At 42.0% G+C, this 20,952-nt stretch overlaps 1 protein-coding gene across 4 annotated transcripts in view; it reads right to left on the bottom strand.

Moving 5' to 3' along the window:
• Nucleotides 1-20,952, bottom strand: part of MFHAS1 (malignant fibrous histiocytoma amplified sequence 1) — a 108,204-nt gene that overhangs the window by 61,009 nt on the left and 26,243 nt on the right. Inside the window, exon 2 of one of the 4 annotated variants that reach the window (XR_002734337.3) lies at nt 20,533-20,643. The exons of the other annotated variants lie outside the window; for them this stretch is intronic. The gene's annotated coding sequence lies outside the window, so the exon portion shown is untranslated. The remainder of the gene's footprint in view (nt 1-20,532; nt 20,644-20,952) is intronic. 4 annotated transcript variants of the gene reach the window in all.

Genomic DNA, 20,952 nt, shown 5'->3' with positions numbered 1-20,952 from the left:
TCTTTCTGGTTGCCAGGCCAAAAACCTTTGTCTTTACCTCTTTCTCTCATAACCCAGAATAAATCCATAAACAACCCCTTCAGCTTGATCCTCCAAACAGATCTAGAAAATGGGCCGGGCGCAGAGGCTAATGCCTGTATTCCCAGCACTTTTGGAGGCCAAGGCAGGCGGATCACTTGAGGTCAGGAGGTTGAGACCAGCTGGACAACATGGCAAAACCCTGTCTCTACTAAAAATACAAAAATTTGCTGGACACAGTGGCATGCATCTGTAATCCCAGCTACTCAGGAGGGTGAGGCAGGAGAATCGCTTGAACCTGGGAGGTGGAGGCTGCAGTGAGCCGAGATCAGGCTCAACTGACAGAGCTAGACTATGTCTCAAAAAAAGGGGGGGGGGGGGGGGGAGAAGGAGAGGGAGGAGGAGGGGAAGGAGGAGGGGAAGGAGGAGGGGAAGGAGGAGGACGAGGATGAGAACAAGGAGGAGGAGAAGAAAATGACCAGTAGTCACCAGCTCCACTGCTACTATGCCAAGTCCACGGTACCAGTGTTCCTTGCCCAAACTATTGCTGAAGTCTCCTGCCTTACCTCCCCGCCTTCACCCTTACCTATTCACCACACACTCTCTAGGATCTTTTAAAACTAGTACATTTAAAATGTTCTCAGCTCAAAGTTCCCAACCCTCACGGGATCTCCCTCTGCTGCTGGCACCTCTCTGATCTCTTTTCTCCTTCTCCCCCTGCTTGCAGCCTTCCTGTCGTGCCTCAAACAAACCAAGAACACAGCTGTCTCGGGGCCTCTGCACTTGTTCTCCCTTCCTCAAATGCTCTTCCCTCACACAACAAGATTGCTCTTTCCCTTACTTCATTCATGGTTCTGCTCCATTATCCCTCGCAGACAGGTTTTCCTTGGCTGCTTTATCTAAAATAGCACCCACCCACCCCTGCCCATCATTCTGTCTCTCATCACAAGTATGAAAAACCCATAAAAACAATGACTTTGTGCAGTGTCTACGATGACCTTTGATACACTGCATTCAACAAATGCTTGTAGAGTGAAGGAATAAACTTACTATGCATCTACTATATGCCAGACACAATAAATATTTGTTGAATGGATGAATAAATGAATGAGTGAATTCCAATATCCCTCCTCCAAACACACTCAGCAAAACAACTGTCTTAGATTTTTCAGAGGAATCACCAAAATGAGGCTAACATCAATGAGATTTTTTTTTTAATTGGCAGGAAGAACGGAGACACAGGTACTTGTATATACTGACTAGTTAGAAATTTCTTTATTTTTCTTTGGAGAGACAGAGTTTCGCTCTTGTCACCCAGGCTGGAGTACAAAGGCTTGATCTCGGCTTACTGCAACCTCCACCTCCCAGGTTCAAGTGATTCTCCTGCCTCAGCCTCCTGAGTAGCTGGGATTACAGGCATGTGCCACCGCACCCAGCTAATTTTTGTATTTTTAGTAGAGATGGGGTTTCACCATGTTGGCCAGGCTGGTCTCGACCTCAGGTGATCTACCTGCCTTGGCCTCTCAGAGTGTTAGAATTACGGGTGTGAGCCACCACACCCAGCCAGAAATATCTTAAGAAACAAAGCAGCAGGCAGGATCTACTCAGAAGCAGGTAGGATCTACTTGAAAAAAGACAGAATGGAAATTCATTATCGATAAGACAGCTGGTGGTTATACACTAATAAATAAAAGCAGCCTATGCTTAGAATTGTCAACTACCAACGACCTGATGAAGACATCTCATGACAGATGTATAAAACAATTTTGCAGTAAACTCCCTGCACATTCTGGGCCTTCAAAAATGTGTAAGGACTAAAATCCATTTTCTCATAAACAGTGATAGAAAGGTTTCTATTCCCAACCACTTCAGACAGCAGGCGTTTAAAGTCAATTCATTCATTGAGGGATGCTCAGCTTAGTCTAATCAATACCTGGTATAGCCCATGTTGCTGAATAACCTCAATTTCACATCACAGTTATGCTTAAGAAAAAGATTTGTAAATATTGAAAGAGGCAGTATACTTGCTATGATGCACATAGGTAATATTAAAAGCACTATCCAAACATCCTTCCCTGTTAGGGGATATTTTCCCCATCCTAGGACAAAAGGTGAGAAAAAACAAAGCACAGCCTGGACACTGGGTTGCAGCTGAACTGCTGGGACAATGATGTGGGATGTGGCTGCTTTCCACCCGGCCCGCCCAGGGCTGCACTGGCTAGTCCCTTTGCTCCTCCGTCCCTCGTAGCCAAGCTCCCAGGGTGTCCCACCTGACACCACAGGGTTTGCAGTTGCCGCCTGCATCCTGCTGTTCTCATCTCTTTAATCATTTCTACAACGTTTATCATAATAGCCTCCTCCGAGTCTTCAAAGAAGAGATTAGGACTCCAATTTACACACCGCTGAACCCGTGATAGCCATTTGGAGGGACTGCCTCTACTTTCCATTTTATAAAGGGCCAGTCAGGCCTAAAGAGGAAGGGGGGAAAAAACGAGCCATGCCATCCCATTTCATTTTCTTCTCCATTGCAGGCAAAGGAATAAAAGTGAAAGCCATTAACATAAAGAGACACATGTACACGGCAAACAGCTCAGGCAGAACTCAAAAACCCCTGATCATTTAACTGAAAATTGAAGTAAAATACTTCATAAGATAAAGACAAGCCCTTTTACTACTAACGGAGCTGGGCACTTATTAATGTTTTTTTAAACAACCAGATCTCGCAAGAGGTAGTTATTTTTAAACCATAAATCAAGTACTCAACGGAGAATGGACAAAGATTTTGGTCCTTACATCAGGAAACGCACAGACTGCCATGGCAAGCCATTGGCCCGCAGACTACGTAACACAAATGAATTTAATAGCCTCAGAACCGCTTTTATCAAACAGTGGAAAGCCAGCTTCCGTTCTCAAAACTGGTGTTTTTAAAAAGTGATTAAGTCAAATTACCTTTCTTCTTCTGAAGGTAGGAAGGGGGATTTACTTCTGAATTCAAAACACTATTATACTTCCTTTTTTCTTAAATTGCTAAGTGATTGAATCGACCACTTCTCCCAGTAGCAGGGTAAAGGTACACAATGCAAAGAACAGCTCTGCAGCAATTAGTTCTTTTTTATTTTTTCTTGGAGACATAGAGTCTCGCTCTATTGCCCAGGCTGGAGTACAATGGAGCGATCTCAGCTCACTGCAACCTCTGCCTCCCAGGTTCAAGCGATTCTCCTGCCTCAGCCTCCCGAATAGCTGGGACTACAGGCGTGTGCCACCACACCCAGCTAATTTTTGTATTTTTAGTAGAGATGAGGTTTTGCCATGTTGGCCACACTGCTCTTGAACTCCTGGCCTCAAGTGACCTGCCTGCCTCGGCCTCCTGAAGTGCTGAGATTACGGGTGTGAGCCACTGCACCCGGTCTTGCAGCAATTAATTCTGAAAGTTATCAGATCACTGATTTTCTGCCTTCACCAGCCCACATATGCATAATGTGTGTGCGCTTACACGTGTATGTATTCTGTGTAAGAAAAATGTGGGGTTATTATAAAGATATTTACCAGCTGCACATTAGACTTTCACAGCTACAGTCCTGTTCAGTCCAACTGTGGCCCCAAAGAGCCTCCCCTGGGCTGAAAATGCATTTTGTGTCTCCTGGTCAAGAAAAGAGCAGTCTAAGTGGATACTTCATTGTGGTCAAGGGAAACTATGCTTTTGTATAAATAAACTATTTCTTTGTCTAAACTGCAAACGGGTAAGGGTAGATAAGCTTTATTTTCTAGCAAGGGCAAAAGTTATCTCCTTTCCCTTTCTCTCAGAGGGAACCAAATCCTGAAGACGGTTCATGGCTCAAAGCCCTAATTGCCTGGTATGACCCAGGGAAAATTCCATTTTGAGAAAATGTACTTTCCTTTAAATATTCTGAGACAGAAAGCAACCCGGTCTCTGAAGAAGCTGCTAGACTTTCTCAGGATGGTAGAAACTTTCAGGAAAGCAAAGGAATTTAATGAAGCCTCACAGAGAGTTTGAAATCTTTACCTTACATAGCACTGATGGCTAATACTATGCTTGTTCTAATGAAGGTAATTTTGTATGATTCTCGACTAGGTTTGAGGCTATGAAAACCAAAAATCAGTGTGTATACCTTTAAATCCAGAGGCAACTGACAGCTATTAAACTAGTTAACATTTACTCTCACCTATACCTCTTGTAAACTATTAGCTCTCAGCTACACCACTTGGTAAATGTTAACAGTTAAAGTTCTCTTTCATTCATTAAAATCCAAACAGCTTAACACGTCTGTGATAACACACACTAATAATTTCCCACTTTTTATAAAATGTTTAATAGCAATATAAGTCTCACTGATACCCAATCTGAAAAAACTTTCCATGTTAGAGAGATAGACTGTTGTGCTGATAGTAGAATTTTAAAATTGGAATCGACTTCAGAGATCATTTAATCCATTTCCTCATTTTAAAGATTAGGAGACAGAACCAGAGACTCTGAAATGTCCAAAGCCACAGAGTTTATTAATAGAGATAAAATCAGAACACCCAGGGCCAGGCGCAGTGGCTCACGCCTGTAATCCCAGCACTTTGGGAGGCCGAGGCAGGTGGATCACTAAGGTCAGGAGTTAGAGACCACCCTGGCCAACATGGCAAAACCCTGTCTCTACTAAAAACCCAAAAATTAGCTGGGTGTGGTGGCGCATGCCTATAATCAGGAGGCTGAAGCAGGAGAATCGCTTGAACCCAGGAGGCGAAGGTTGCAGTGAGTGGAGATCACGTCATTACATTCCAGCCTGGGCAACAAAAGTGAAACTCCATCTCAAAAAAAAAAAAATCAGAACACCCAGAAAGATCAGGCCAGCACTGTCATACACCAGTTCAACTAACCCTTCAACACTCACGTAATCTCAGCGGTCTCTTCTCTTTCCTCATCTCCAGCCAGCAGGTTCCATACTAACCCGATAGCTCCATCCACGGTGCCACCCTGGACACTAATCACCTACGCCTGCTCTGTTCTTCCTCAGTGGATCTCCTCGACTTTATCACCCAAAAGTCTTACACACGGTCACGTATGTAAGTGTGCCTCAAGAGCTTAGGAGAAAATCCCAAGGCTAGATGAATTACAGAAGATGAAAAATACAAAGTTTTCTTTCTCTTAACTCTTGGTGGTTTTCGGGATGCTGTATCTTACCAAAAAGAATGTGCACATTTCATTTGTCCTACAGTTAATTTAGTCTTGGGTGTCTTATAAATAGAAACTAGATTTTGTGGTTGATCTCAAATATTAACACTGAGCATTCCTCTAGCATTTAATATGCACACAGTTTCTGCCATTTCAATGAGTCCCTACAAGTCAGTAGGACACTAGGCTTTGCACAAACATAAAACGAACAGTCAGCAAAAAACTGTCTCAGAAATGCATGGATAGGATCAGGGAAATACTCTTGAAAGTGAGGTCTAGATACCACAAAACAGCCTCTTCAAACTCTACGTGTGGAGTTGTATCTAAATCAACAAGTTTGCTTGGGAGCTTAAATTCATCTTACCAGGTAGTACAACAAAATGGAGTTTCCATATACTATTTAAAAACCAGGACTAGAAAGTTTATGGTTCTTATCTACCGTTGCAAAACAAAACTGGAAACAAATCCTATTCTTTCATATTATACCCCTTCCTCTTGCCTTGTTTTTGTCTTTCCATTCACTGAGTAACACTTTAACTAAAGAATGTACTTAAAATAAGAACAAATACAGGAAGTTAATCCAACCAAAACACTTAAAGTAATAGTAAACTAAGGTACATGGAAAAAGAGGAAGTTTTGATGCCTCCCACCAAATAAAGACTTCCTGGCAGGTGAGACTTGAAAAGCAATCATAGTGTTCTCCATTCTCTTGGTGATAGAGAGAAAATGTTTTCTCTAGACAAAGTTGAAGCTTAAGTGTAAATTTCAGATCACCAGGCGGATCCCTAATAAGGACTGAGAGCTCCCTGAGGAACAGCGATGCCAAGCCCAGTTTTGGAGACATAGGGAGTGGGTGGTGGAATTCCCGCTTCCATTCGAAGGAGACCCCTCTCCAGCACCATGGGAGTCGCACCCTTAGCAGATATTCTGTCCTCCAGAGAGCTGAGGTTTCAGGAATCCAGGTAAGGTACAAATGTCATTAGCATGACTACTTAAAACACACCACAATAGCCGGTGCAGTGACTCACACCTGTAATCACATTTGGGAAGCCAAGGCGGGCAGATCCCTTGAGGTCAGGAGTTCGAGACCAGCCTGTGCAACATGGTGAAAGTGCATCTCTACTAAAAATACAAAAATTAGCTGGGTGTGGTGGCATGCACCTGTAATCCCGGCTACTTGGGAGGCTAAGGCAAGAGAATCTCTTGAACCTGGGAGGTGGAGGCTGCAGTAAACTGAGATCACGCCACTCCAGCTTAGGCAACAAAGCGAGACTCTGTCTCAAACACACACACACACACACACACACACACACACACACCTGCAAGAGGGTTTATACCTGGTGCCTGCTGGTTTCAGCCACTCTTAAACCAATGGGAGCATTTTATTATTTTATTTCTTTGCAAAATAATGGGTCCTGGGAACACCATCGCCCTTCATTAACGTTGAGATTCTGACTTCCATGGCCATTTGCTGTTGATGCTTTTGATAACCATGCATTGATTCCATTCTGAAGTCCAGAGAAAAAGCTTTCTATTTTTGCCTTCCCTAATAGGGCACAGCCCACAGAAAGCTTCCCACCATGCAAAGCTCTAGCTTGGCTGACATCAGAACAAAGTCCGGTAAACAGTTTCTTATATTAGGCTATCATTGTTGTTAGCCCCGGTGAGTCAAATTTACATTCTGGGAGAAGGGTATGAGTCCTCACTTCTACATACTTAAACTCAGAAGTGATTACATTTCACTTTTATACATTTTATACATTTATACCCAGATGTATTTCAGAGTCTAACTTTGTGGCTGGGAAGGTGGCCTAAAAATCCAATATAACCCAAAGGAAGCAGGAGGTCCTAATTCTGTTCTCAGCAGCAACTGTCTGACTCAGCCCATGTGTCTGCTCTCAAGACCCTGACTCTGCCCCTACAGGCTCCATTTCTTCTACTATACAAACGAGGCTCCATTTCTCCTACTATACAGACGAGGCTCTTGCCATCCACTCAGGCTTATTTACTTGCACTGTGTACATATACACCAAGTCACGCACACACTCACACACCCCACAAAAAAAAAAACGGGAGGCTTAAAAGACCCCATGTTGTCACAGTTTGCTCTGAAGCTACTCCCTCCAGCTCAACAGGCAACAAGCTCCTGTCCTACCTGCCCCTTTCTACCTTTCAGGAATAAAAACAAACAACCAGAAATAGCAGAGAAGGCAGAAGGGAACCAGGATCTGACACCTAATTACAGTTCCATAAACCCAGACAACTATTTTTGTTAGTTAACCTGGACAATCGCACAAGATGTCTGCTCATTCTTAAAAAAAAAAACACGCACAACTTAGATTGCAAGTGCCTGGCATGTACAAGGCAAACAGTGTGGGCACACCCATTAGTTCAGGTCCTAGCTACATATTTACATTTGAGATGGAGTCTCGCTCTATCACCCAGGCTGGAGTGCAATAGTGCAATCTCAGCTCACTGTAGCCTCCACCTCCCAGGTTCAAGCGATTCTCCTGTCTCAGCCTCCTGAATAGCTGGGATTACAGGTGTGCGCCACCACTCCTGGCGAATTTTGTGTTTTTAGTAGAGACAGGGTTTCTCCCATGTTGGGTAGGCTAGTCTTGAACTCCTGACCTCAAGTGATCCACCTACCTCGGCCTCCCAAAGTGCTAGGAGCCACCGCTCCTGGCTTAGCTACGTATTTCTATTGTCAAGGTTATCTAGTTGTTGTACGTTAAATGGTCCGTATTCACTAACACACTGGTAAAGGAGGGTAATTACTATTTCCAATTTCCATTTTGCATTCCATAAAAGAGACCAACCAACTCCATGAACACCTTGATTTGTCTTAGCTGTGTTCACATTACACTGATTTAGGAGCAAAAAATCATTTCTAAGTCATGGGCATTGTATAGGGTTGCCCAATTTACAAAATAAAAATATAGGCTGGGTGCGGTAGCTCCCACCTGTAATCCTAGCATTTTGGGAGGCCAAGGTGGGAGGATCACTTGAGGTCAGGAGTTCAAGACCAGCCTGGCCAACGTGGCAAAACCCCATGTTTACTAAAAATATAAAAATTAGCCAGGTGTGGTAGTGCATGCCCCTAGTCCCAGCAACTCGGGAGGCCAAGGCATGAGAATCACTTGATCCTGGGAGGTGGAGGCTGCAGTGAGCCAAGATTGCACCACTGCACGCCAGCCTGGGTGACAGAGGGAGACTCTGTCTCAAAAAAAAAAAAAAAAAAAAAAAAAGAAGAAAGAGAAAAATATGTATTATGACTAATTAAATCAGAATATCACATGGAACATATTTAGACTAAAAATTATTCATTCCTTATGTGAAATTCAGATGTAACAATAGATGTATGCATAAGACCCACCCATATCAACACTTTATGTTTATCTGAAATTCAGATTTAACTGGCTATACTGTTTTTTTTTTGGTTTTGGGTTGTTTGTCTGTTTGTCTGACAGATACAGGATCTCACTCTGTGCCCCATGCTGGAGTACAATGGTGCCATCACAGCTCACTGTAGCCTCCATCTCCTGGGCTCAAGTGATTCTCCCATCTCAGCCTGTCAAGAAGCTGGGACCACAGTCGTGTGCCCCCTGCTAATTATTTTTTATTTCTTGTTGAGAGAGGTCTCGCCATGTCGCCCAGGCTGGTCTCGAACTCCTGGGTTCAGGGTCAGGGGATCCACCCTCCTCGGCCTCCCAAAGTGCTGGGATCACAGGTGTGAGCCACCACACTCAGCCAATATCCTGTATTTTATCTGGCAATCTTAAACATTGTAGTAGGACAAGGGGGAAACAGATGAATTAAGACATGGTATCTTACCACAGGAGCTCATTGTCTGGTGAAAGAGCCAGATCTGAACTAGAATCATTCAATGGAGGATGAGAGGCATTTACCAAGCGCTTTCAAGAACACATGGAAGGAGCAATTAAATCCTAACTGAGATGCACACTAACGTCTCTATCCTGCACAATGAAAATGAACATTATAGAATTTTTTCTATCATTCTCTGTATCCCACAGATTCTTTAATCCTGATTCATGAACTTGCTGAAGTGTTTTCAGCCAGGCACGATGGCTCACACCTGTAATCCTGGTACTTTGGGAGGCCGAGGCGGGTGGATCACTTGAGGTCAGGAATTCAAGACCAGCCTGGCCAACATGGCAAAACCCCCTCTCTACTAAAAATACAAAAATTAGCCAGGCGTAGTGGCGGGAGCCTGTAGTCCCAGTTACTTGGGAGGCTGAGACAGGAGAAGCACTTGAACCTGGGAGGCTGATGCTGCAGTGAGCCGAGATCACACCACTGCGCTCCAGCTTGGGCAACAGAGTGAGACTCCGTCTCAAAAAAAAAAAAAAGAGAATTACGCTTTCTGCCGTTATTTGCACCTGAAGCAAGTTACTGACAAGATAATGTGAAGGGGGTTAGAAAACACTGGCCATAACAGATTCAAAAACACAGATGAGAAAAGACGCTGAGTTATTTCAATGCCAAATAAGCCTCCTCACTTTTGTGCTCTGAGAGCAAGTGGGGACTGAAAGTTTACCTGTTTCAGAACTCCAGTTTAGAAGACAGCCTTCCCCATTTCTGCTGAGATGAGGGATTCCCCATGAACTCCTCACATGCACAGTTCTGAAAGTAGGATCTGGGGCCCATATTTGGAAAACAAACTCTCTAGCTCTTTTTGCACCAGCAGCCGAAGGAGCTGGGCAAGGTACAAGAGTCACTGGTCAGGTGGGGTCAAGTCAGGACAGTGCTGGAGAGATGTCGCAAGCTCACTCAGGTGTCTTTCTCATGGCACTAGGGCAAGCACTATCTGTACAGCCTGGCACAGAAACAGCACTTGTCCAGAAGACACTCCTGAAGCTACTGCACTTCCCCTTATTTCAAGATCAAAGAAAGTAGGAGACAGAAAAGAAAAGAAGCAAGGGAGGTAAGGGGTGGTGTGTACATATTTCCTGTTGGAATTCCTCTGGCGTAGAAAAAAGACAGCCTGACCACTGCCAAATGTATCCGGTGAGGCTTTGGGATCCACTGGTGGGAAACACTGAATATATTTAATATCCAAGACAATAATTCAAAGACTTTAAATTGGGAAATTAGCTTAACAGTATTTTACTTATAAAGTCCTACATTTCAATACTAAAAATACTGACACTATGTAAAATTGGTCTTTTATTCCTAGACTATTCATCTTTGCATTCCCAGCACAGAGCATCACCATGGCACTTAGCAGACCCCCGTGATGTCTGATCAATTAATGAGTTAATGGATGGTTTCAAGGCCATGAGCCAGATTCTCTGTCATCAGCGTTTACTGCTGCACACGGGAAACCTTGCGGTGTATAAACCTTGTTTATACACTGCCCTAAAAGCCACTAGGATTCTCTAGATTAGACAGATAAATATATTCTAATTCTCATCCTTCAAACTTGCTCAAAACCTGACACTTTTACATCAGGAAAGTTAAAAAAGAAAAAAAAAGATCCCAAAAAAGTCAGCCTGTTTATAATTTTGTTTTGGAGGCAGTGCAGAAGAAAACATCCTAGAGAGGCACTGCCAAATTCTAAAGAGTCTTCGAACGCCAAAAACAGCTTCAGTCCCTTAAGCAAAGTGGGAGGGAAAAAATTCAAAGCAATAAATTCAAATAAATTCAAATTCAAAGCAATAAAGATTTAAACAGAAAGTTCATGAGAGATCAGTAAATTCCACATGTGGCCCTATTGTTTGATTATGAAACTGCCAATGCAACTTTCAATGGTTAACCAACACAGCACAAGTTCGCTCCTAATTTAATATCCCTTTCGGATTTCTGACTCCATAATGAGACATCTTCCAGGCCAAAACATGCCAAATTTTTCTACCCTGAAACAAACCTGTGAATTTTCTGGGCTTAGGTCCTTTCTTTTTCCCTCCATTCGGCCACTGAAATAATAATTCTAATTAAAAATGAGTTCAGGCCCGGCGCAGTGGGTCACACCTGTAATCTCAGCACTATGGGAGGCCCAGGCAGGTGGATCACAAGGTCAGGAGTTCGAGACCAGCCTGACCAATAAGGTGAAACCCCCGTCTCTACCAAATAATATATATAAATTAGCCGGGCGTGGTGGTGGGCACCTGTAGTCTCAGCTACTCAGGAGGCTGAGGCAGGAGAACCGCTTGAACCTGGGAGGCGGAGCTTGCAGTGAGCCGAGATCGCACCACTGCACTCCAGCCTGGGCGACGGAGCGAGACTCCGTCTCAAAAAAAAAAAAAAAAAAACCACTTTTGTTTGTAAACTCAGTAGATATACAACTGTCCTACAGTGACGTTGACAAGTTAACTTTTAAAATACCTAAAGCAAGTTTCCCTGTAGAGTTGAGCAAATTCCATCTGCTGACTGCCCACTTGTTGACACATTTTGCTATCAGGAACCCACCACCACCAATTTTGGGGAAACCTTTTTCTAAACACATGAGAAAATCCCAGATGATTCAAATAGCTGAGCTGAACAAAACAAAATGCTCTAAGACAATGACTGGTGTTCACTGATCTGGGTCATCTGCCTGCCTCCGTGCCTGACAGCCTTTGACCTATCCCAAAGCAACAGCCATCTGTCTAGTATCTGAACACAAACTGGGGCAGAGCACTGGGGGTATGCAAGGCAGGGAGTAGTTAAGGAGCCAGGAAGGGAAGGAAGGAAATTGTTTAGTAAGTACCCACTACACGCCAAGCATTGTCTTAGGCACTTTTATATGCATTATTTTATTCAGTCCTTACAATAGCTCTATGACACAAATTTTGCTTTTTTAAAACTAAGCAAGTCCCAGATGTCTCCATGTCATCAAAATCTAAATATATAACATTATTACCCTTTGAAAATTTTAATAAATGAAAGAAAATTTAAATTTAGTATTGAAAATTCTATTAAATATAAAAAATTCTATTAAATGGCCCATCCAGTTTTGGCGGCTAGGAAGGTTCAATAAGAGTGATTGATTTTACTAAGACCTGGAGCAACAGATGAGACCTATGTTACTGAAAACGATTATGCAATGCTATGATTACAACTATATTAAAAATATGCCCTTTAGGTGATACTCTCTTGATTGTGGTGATGGCCTCACTGGTATACACACGTCAAAAGTGACCAAACTGTATACTTGAAATGTGTGCAGTTCACTGTATGACAAATGCACCTCAATACAGCTATGTAAAAAACGAAAATAGACAGTCCTCCCTCAGTCTACATGGGGGGTTTGGTTCTAGGGCCCCCACCCCCAGCATACCAAAATCTATGCATAAAGTCCTGAAGTTGGCCCTCGGAAGCTGCACACGAGATGAGTCAGCCCTCCGTATGCACAGGCGGCGTACAGGTGGACCCATGCAGTTCAAATCTATGTTGTTCAAGGATCAACAACACTCAAGATTCAGACCAAAATAGAAATGAAGAAAGTGAAACTATCCTTAAAAACAAGGATAAAGCATTCTCAGTCAAAAAAAGACTATATAGATGAACATAAGCTAGATATCTCTGTTTTCTATTTCTCAACATATTTTCTGCACAACACCAGCTCCAGGGGATGCTACTTCTTACACATGCACACACACGCACACACGCACACATAAAGATTCTTCAGTCAGTAAGTTTGAAAAATGCTTGGTTAAACAAAGCTCACCATGGCTGGGTGTGGTGGCTCATGCCTGTAATCCCAGCACTTTGGGAGGCTGAGATGGAAGGATCACTTGAAGTCAGGAGTTCGAGACCAGCCTGGCCAGCATGGTGAAACCCCGTCTCTACAAAAATTACACGGGCATAGTGGCACATGCCTGTAGTCCCAGCTACTCAGGAGGCTGAGGCAGGAGAATCACTGGAAGTAGTGAGCCAAGATCACACCACTGCACTCCAGCCTGGATGACAGAGCAAGACTCTGTGCCCCTCACACCAAAAAAAAAGCTCAACGTGCTTCCTAACTGTGGAACTTCTCAGAGGCCTTCTCATACACTAAGATACTTGGTGCTATTCAAAGACAGCTTAATAAAATACAGTCGATCCTTCAACAACACGGGTGTGAACTGTGCAGGTATATTTATATAACAGTTTTCTTCCACCTCTGCCATGCCTCAGACAGCAAGACCAGCCTCTCCTCTTCTTCCTCCTCCTCAGTCAACTCAATTTTAACACGACAAGGATGAAGACCTTTACTGATGATTTACTTCCATTTAAGGAACAGTAAATATATTTCCTCTTCCTTATGGTTTTCTTAATAACATTTTCTTCGCTCTAGTCTACTATATTGTAAGAATACAGCATATAATATATATAATATACAAAACGTGTTATTGACTGTTAATGCTATCAGTAAGGCTTCTAGTCAACAGTAGGCTATTAGTAGTTAAGTTTTGCAAAGTCAAAAATTATACTCAGATATTCAACTGCATGGGGGGTCGGTGGCCCCAATGCCTGCATTGTTCAAGGGTCAACTGTATTTTTTACTAATTTTAAGTGACATCTGGTATTAACCCCATTTTCAGGTAAGTGGCAGTTCACACAAATGAAAATAACTTGCCCACCAGGACTGCATACCTTAGGTGCAGGATTAAGAATCTGAAACCACATTTGGCTGGTTCCAAAGCCTGTATTCTCTCCCACTGTCCCACAGTGCCACAAAAAATGGAAATAATTAATTTGGGTCTGCTCCCTCTCAGGGCTCCCTCTCAGGGCTGCAAATCCTTCAAGAGCAAAGGTATGGTCAGAGGGAGCACACGCAGGCCTGAGATTCCACAGAAAGAGCACAGAACAAAAGATGGAAATCCCTCCCACTCACACGACAGTCCTTCTTGGGTGTACTCTCTTTGGTGGCAGACGCCCAAAGACAACAGACTGTGCTACGTGTCAACAGTCTCATCTGATTGCTAGGGTAGGTCCATTCCACGTAAAAATAACAACATCCCCTGCCTTCTCAGTCCCCTGTACTTAATTATCAGAAAAAGAGGAGGAGAAAATATGCCAGTTAGGAAACTTCAAGAACGCCCTCTGTTCCTTTCCATTTTGCTGGGATGCATCTCTACTAGAAGCCTGAGAAAATATGGCATCAAGGTGACCAACCTACATACACTTGTACCAGATTCTCTAGAATGTGTCTTCAGGAATTACCCAGGGCTCTTCCTGTGGTGCTGAGTGTGGCTCTGCCAACGTCACAGCAAACAGGAGGCTTAAGGATGAAGTGACAGCCGCTTTCTCCAATGAAACACCATAACATCATCCAGACCATCTCACTTAGGACTGAGGGCTCCATGCATTCAACCAATAACTAAACGAGAGTCAGTGTGAGGTCATCCACTGAGTAAGACCTTTTCTTCTCTTGAAAAAGGGCTGAGAGAGATGTTTGCTCTTGGTAGATTGTTCTAATTTTCATGCAAATTAAATCACTGGTCTCATTTCCATTTCTTCTGGGCTCATATGCATACATATTTACGTATACATACATATACAAACCTACAACCACCTATTTCATCATTATAAAAGCCCAAATACCTTATTATAATCACTGCAATGGACACGACAAGAACTGGGAGTTCTATTTCACAGTCCCTATTAGCGATTATGACAAAGTCTACACACGCCTTCTAATTTCATCTCTTAACGTTTCTTGGGCTGAGGTAATATGAAACTCATCTTTACATTCGCCCACTGTAGTTTCAAGTAGAATACCTGAAAAGTGGTAGAGATATATAAAACATCTACCGAACTGAATAAAAGCAAAACAAAACATGTAATTTAAAATAGAACACTGAGGTCTTCTGTCTTACGAAATCCTTGAAACTTAACAATCGAGATGTGACCATTGCCAAGTCTTTCCAATGAATTAAAAAGCAAACAAAATTTCTACTATACTTATGCCACGTGAAATTGCTGCTTTTGTAGGTCAAGAATGATTGGATATCAACAATTTCATGTGGTTCAGTCTAAGAGAATATAATCAATCATACAAGCTAAGGTAGAAAATGTGGATGTATCTCCAACAACAATATTCCACTTACCAAAATATTCTTATACAAAGGATACAATCACAAGGCATATACCAAATTAGTGTGAAAAGGACACGTTTCAGGACATCAAAGGAAATCGTTTAATCAAAACTTATTTTTTAAATTAATAAGATATAATAAAGATATTTTACATGTAATAAAACTCACCAATTTTAAATGTAGAACTGGATGCATTTTGACAGATCTATGTAGTCTTGTAACCTCCACTACAATCATGAGGTAGAATATTCCCATCACCACAAAAAGGTTCTCTTGTATCCCTTTGCAGTAAATCCCTTCCCCATACCACCAGCCCCAGACCTGCTTTCTGACACTGTATCAGTTTTGCCTTTTCTAGAATTTCACATAAATGGACTCACACAATATGTACTCATATCTGGCTTCTTTCACTCAGCATAAGGCTTTTGAGAGTCATCCATTATCACTTTATCAGTAGTTCATCTCTTTTCCTTGCTACATTGCATACCACAATATGTTTATCCATGCACCAGACAAGTTGTTTCCAGTATGTGGCAATTGTGGAAAAAGCTGTTATGAACATTTGTGTGTCTTTTTAAAACATTTTCATTTCCCTTGGGTGAATTAACTGGGAATGAAATTGCTGGGTTAGCTAGTAAACATATGTTTAACTTTATATGAAACTAGCAAACTGTTTCCCCAAATGCTGTATCATTTTCCACTCCCAAGAACAGTGTAGGAAAGCTCCAGTTGTCACAGCTCCTCACCAACACTTGGTATGGTAAGTCTTTTTCATCTTAGCCATTCTAGAGAACATGCAGTAGTATCTCCTAGTGGTTTAATTTACATTACTCTAATGACTAATGATGCTGACATCTTACACTTACCTGCCATTCATGTATCATATTTTGGAAAATCTCTATTCAAATATTTTACTCATGTGTAACCAAGTTGTCTCAACTATAAGAGTAGTTTTTTTTTTTTTAATCAGATATACATTTTTCAAATATTTTCTCCTAGACTATAGATTGCCTCTTCATTTTCTTCACAGATCTTTTGAAGACCCAACGTTTTTAATTTAAATTAAGTAAAAAAAAAGATTTTACAGTTTCTATGCTAAAAAGAAAAAATATCTGCTGTTAAGGGGTGGAGGTGATGAACAGGCAGAGTGCAGAGGATTTTCAGGGCAGTGAAACTTTTCTGTATGATACTATAATGGTGGATACATCTAATTACACATTTGTCCAAACTCATAGAACACCAAGCAGGAACCCTACCTCGTGTGAACTACTGGACTTCGGGTGACAACGTTGTGTCAATGTAGGTTCATTGATTATAAACAGTTCCACTCGGGCTGGGGATGCTACTAACGGGGGAGGCTGCGCATGTGTGGAGGCAGGGAACAGACGGGCAATCTCATGCCTTCCGTGCAATTTTGCTGCAAACCTAAAACTCCTCTAAAACATGAGGTCTATTTAACAATAAAAATCTGTGCCCCTCTGAAGGTCACTACGAGTTTCTCCGATGCTTCCTTGGTAAGACTGTGTAGTTTCAGCACTTACATTTAGATCTATTACCTATTTCAAGTTAATTTGTGTATCTGGTACAAGGAATGACTCAAGGTTCATTTTTATTAATACAATTATCTGATTGTTTTGGCACCACTTGAAAATATTCTTTTCCTCATTTAATTATATTTATACCTTTGTCCATAATCAATTGGCCATGTATGTGTGGGTCTATTCTGTTCCATCAATCTATCTGTCTATACTTACACCGATACTACACTGCCTTGATTACTATAGCCTGAAAGTAAGCAATGAAATCAGGCAGTGTACCTTAGAATACAGTACTGATTTTTAAATAATTTAATAACTATGAGACAATTCACCCCCAATGGATGTATCACAGGACCTCAAACTGATGCTGTTACTCCCTCCATTCCTTTTTTCTCTGTAAATTAACAGTGGCTCCTTGCACACATGCCAGTGGGACTTCAAAGGTCTCCATCTATCTCCTGCTTAGATGGAGCATAAAGAATTCCTGCCCAGTTGACCTCATCCAGAATGGACTCTTACCTGTATTACTACCACGTATGTTCTTCTCTTGTTCCACTAGCCACGACCCCTTGTACTCGTGGTCTCTAGTCTTTAGATTTTTCCAGACCGTATCATTAAAAGGTTTCTAACCTCTATTTTGATCATCTGATTTCCACCTATTTGGACTGTCTCAGAGAATCATTTCCCTAACATACTGGTCCTTATCCCAGACCATGGTCTGTTTCACTCAGAGTCTGGCCCTTACCTCTAACTGAAACCCACCCTATCATCTCACAGAACTAATATATTAATTAATGTAATATATTCATACTATAAATTACTAACATATTAATAATGAGCTTAGAAATGGACCCTCCCTGTCTTAAAACTTAAGAAAGTTACATTTGTTTTATCTGAATTCCTTTCTCAGAAAACCAACCATCAGGTCTCCCGGATATCAAGGAGCTGAAACTCACCACATCATTGCATTTGGACAAGGAGACGTCAGACCCTTCACCCATTATGGCTGCCTCAGTGACCACCAGCTTCCTGTTGACCAACTCCTCTTCCTTATACTTCCCTAATTCCTGTTTACCGGCATGTAGTTACATTGCCTTCCCACTATATAAGCCCCCAATTTTAGTCGGTCAGGGAGATGGATTTGAGACTGAGTTCCCATCTCCATGGCTGCAGCACCCGATTAAAGCCTTCTTCCCCGGCAACACTCATCTCAGTGACTGGCTTTCTGTGAGGCAAGCAGCAGGACCTAAACCAAATCTCTGGTGTTTTGGTAACATAAACACAGAAGAGTAAATTAAAAAACAAAGCCATTTTCTACCCCTACGCTCAACCAAATCTGCTGCTACTGGCCATGAGGGCTGTCCACTGCACAACTCAAAGGTGCCATTCACACCAAGCAACAAAATGGCCCTGCCCCGCTCCTCCTCCTCTTTGTCCACCCTCCCACATTAGTAGACACAATATCTTCCTATCAGAATCACCAAGTAAAGATATTTTGAATGTTCCTAGGAGCAAATTCATATCCTAAATATTCTTATGCTAACCTTGATGTGTTTCAGACAAGTCAAAATGCAATCTACAAATAACTTGTTTCAGTGAGATCACTTTTTAATTTATTTCTCCTAAAATCCTCATATATTTATATCATCTTATAGAACCACATGAGCATGAAATTAGTTACTCTCTTCCTATAATTTGTACCAGTTATCTACCAGACAGTTTTGAAATTTATCATGTAAACTGAATTTTCCAGTTGCATGCCAGGACAAATGTCCTTGAACTTGGGGTCACTTGGCAGTCATTTTATCTTTAAACTCACACCTACAGGCACTAGGGAAAAAAGGAAAGGGAAGGGAGAGAGGGAGAGAGAGAGGACTCAGATAAGACGATATCATAAAGTTATATAACATGGTGCTGAAATTGTCTCATCCAAAAAATTACTGGAGATTTCTTTTGGTTTTAGGTATGAACCACATATTAGTTACTAGAAAAGATATCTAGTTTCCAACAAATCAATTAGGAATCCATCTAGATTAATAAACAAATAAAAAACATGTTTCAGGCCAGGTGTGGTGGCTCACACCTGTAATCCCAGCACTTTGGGAGGGCAAGGTGGGTGGATCACTTGAGGTCAGGATTTCAAGACCAGCCTGGCCAACATGGTGAAATCCCATCTCTACTAAAAATACAAAAAGTTAGCCGGACATGGTGGCATGCACCTGTAATCCCAGTTACTCGGGAGGCTGAGGCAGGAGAATCGCTTGAACCCAGGAGCTGGAGGTTGCAGTGAACCAAGATTGTGCTACTGTACTCAACCCTAGATGACAGAGTGAGACTCTGTCTCAAAAAAAAAAAAAAAAAAAAAAAAAAGTTTCACTCTCAAGATGACAGGCTGAGAAATTATTTCCCCATAAAAACGTAGCTCCACTTAGTTTAAGAAACAAAACTCAAAAGGCAAAAATCAGAAACTCCTGGATACAATAATCAAAAATGGGAAGAGAGACACAAGGTCCAGAGGATGGAGAGGAAGGAGACCAGGAGGTACTACCCTAATTTGATGAAAGCTAAACACAACCAGGAACTCCTCCCAGGACAGCCCTGGTGAAGTGGAATCACACAGAAAACCAACAGATGACACGCGACATGCATTACTCTCCAGAAAACTTCGTTTTAGGAAGTGGCTGTGAAGTACAATTTTGTATCACTCAGCTGTCATATCCTAGTCTCCTCAAGGTGAGGCTCCTGTAACTTCTTTGAAATTTCTAGTAATGATGATCTGAATTGAGTTGCCACTATTAAATCAGGCAGCCACTTAGTCCAACTATTTCTGGTTCCCAAATTTGACATTTAGTGTCTTAGAAGAATTTAATTTTCATAGTCCAAAAAGGCCAGAAGCCTGGTTTATGTAAAACAAGTGGTGTCTGGAAAAACTAGGGCAGGGATTATTCCAGCTACAGAATGAGTGTCCTCCGCACCCCTCCTTATTCAGGCGGCTTGGTTCTCCTGACAGCGAGAGCCACGGAAAAAGTGCCAAAGCATACGCCAACCTCAAACAGAGGTGATGACAGAGAAGCTGAAATCCTGGTTTCCCTGGGGACTTGGCTGGGCAGTTTTTGGAAAGCTTTACTCCTAGCTGAAGTGGTTTTATTATTCTCTTTCTCTAAGCAGGAAGAATATAGAAGAACAGGGCCTGGGAACCTAGGAGCACTTCTTTTTACCATTGGTCCAGTAAACTCAGTGTCATTTTGCCTGCTGAAAGCTCTCTAACGGATCCCTGTTTTATCAGACGATAACACCCTGACACTGAATGGGAACCTAGAACAGGGATCTATGGTGACTTAGCAAGGATGACTTCTTTTTTTTTTTTTTTTCTTTTTGTTTTTGAGACAGGGTCTCACTGTCCTCTAGGCTGGAGTACGGTGGAGTAATCTCAGCTCACTGAGGCCTCTGCCTCCCCAGCTCAAACCATTCTTCCACCTCAGCCTCCCCAGTGGCTGGAACTACAGGCATCCACCACCATGCCCAGCTATTTTTTTTATTGTTTGTAGAAATGGGGTTTTGCCATGTTGCCCAGGCTGGTCTTGAATTCCTGGGCTCAAGCAATCCTCCCACCTCAATCTCCCAAAGTTTTGGGATTACAGGCATAAGCCACTGCAGCCAGCCAGTAAGGATCACTCTTATCCTTAGTAAAAAGGATCCATGATACAAAATGGCCACTGAGTCCCTTCTCTCTCCCCAGTCTCTTACACATTCTCATAAACAGTGATTGACTCACTTATTTTCTGCAGAAGAAAGAACGGCATGAATGGGATGGAAACTGTTCATGTGACTACTTGGATAGCTCTCATCTTGTGAACCAGTCTAATAAGCAATTACCTCGAGGAATCTGAAAATAAAATCATATAAATTCATGAATCAAGAAAGAACAGTGTACTTGCATAATTAGCTTTCTTTAGAGAAGGGGGAAATACATATATGATACAAGACAATTTTTAAGGTATAATCCCATCATTTGCAAGTCACTAACAATAAATTTGAAGGTGACAGTGGGGAAAAAAAAGAAAGAGAAAGAGAGATGGGTTGGTATGATCTTTTTTTAGCTTACAGTTCAGCTACACATAATATATTAACAAAATTTCTGATACTGCTAAGGTGCATTAATACAGATTAAAGGAAACAAGATAATAAAGCAGAT

This window comes from Piliocolobus tephrosceles, chromosome 7 (genome assembly GCF_002776525.5).
Source record: "Piliocolobus tephrosceles isolate RC106 chromosome 7, ASM277652v3, whole genome shotgun sequence".
NCBI lineage: Eukaryota > Metazoa > Chordata > Mammalia > Primates > Cercopithecidae > Piliocolobus > Piliocolobus tephrosceles.
Note: the sequence above shows the minus strand (reverse complement) of the source record. Positions and strands in the feature narration are given on the sequence as shown.